Here is an 875-nt window from a genome sequence, read left to right on the forward strand (position 1 = left end):
TCTGAAGTGATCCTGTGCAAGTCACTCTAGACAACTTGGACATATTTTCCCTTGGAATCTTCTCAACAACCGACATAGGTAGTTAGTCTTAACTCTATCTTACAGATGAGAAAATTGACACTTAAATAGGTTTAGTAATTAGGTTTAGTAAATAGGTTTAGTTCCCAGTGTCCAACAGCTAATAAGTGGCAGAGTTAGGATTCTAATTTGGTCTTACTGGAAATCCATGCTCACACCCACAACACATACCTTCATCAGTCTTAGGAGCTTATCCTACTTGACATGTCTGATTTTTTATGGGCAGGCTTTCTAGATTTATGTATGGTCAAAGTAGCTAGAAGCGTTTAGAAACATGACACATCTTTACACGGATTTGCTCTCATTTCTGTTCCTTCTCTGTGCTCTCCTAAAAGTGTATTTCATTTTTATATTGCATTTTATGTTTTTATCACCCGACATGACTTGTTTTCCTCCTCTCAGATATGCCCTGATAAATAAATGAATATCTCCCAAAACACTAATAGCTAGATCCTTACCCATCATCATCAGTATCAAAATTTTCTTTTTCTATTTAGTGTTTGGCCACAAGACAAAATCAATAATGGTTAGGTTCGTTGCAATTTCTAAGGCAACTTCTGGCTAATGAAACATCTTCTTAGATGGAGCAGAGAGCTAAATCTTAATTCAGACCTGTGTTCTCAGCATCTTATTTTAGTGTCTCATAAATAGTATGCTCAATAGTTATTTGTTGAATTGTTTAATCATCATCATGACTTAAAGAGATAAACTTTTATCCTGTGAAAACTGTGTGTAGGAACTAAGTTAGGTGATGAATAGAGTGCAGTAATGCACATAGTTTAACCACAGGCTGGGCA

The sequence above is a fragment of the Muntiacus reevesi genome, chromosome 3 (assembly GCF_963930625.1).
Source record: "Muntiacus reevesi chromosome 3, mMunRee1.1, whole genome shotgun sequence".
Lineage (NCBI taxonomy): Eukaryota > Metazoa > Chordata > Mammalia > Artiodactyla > Cervidae > Muntiacus > Muntiacus reevesi.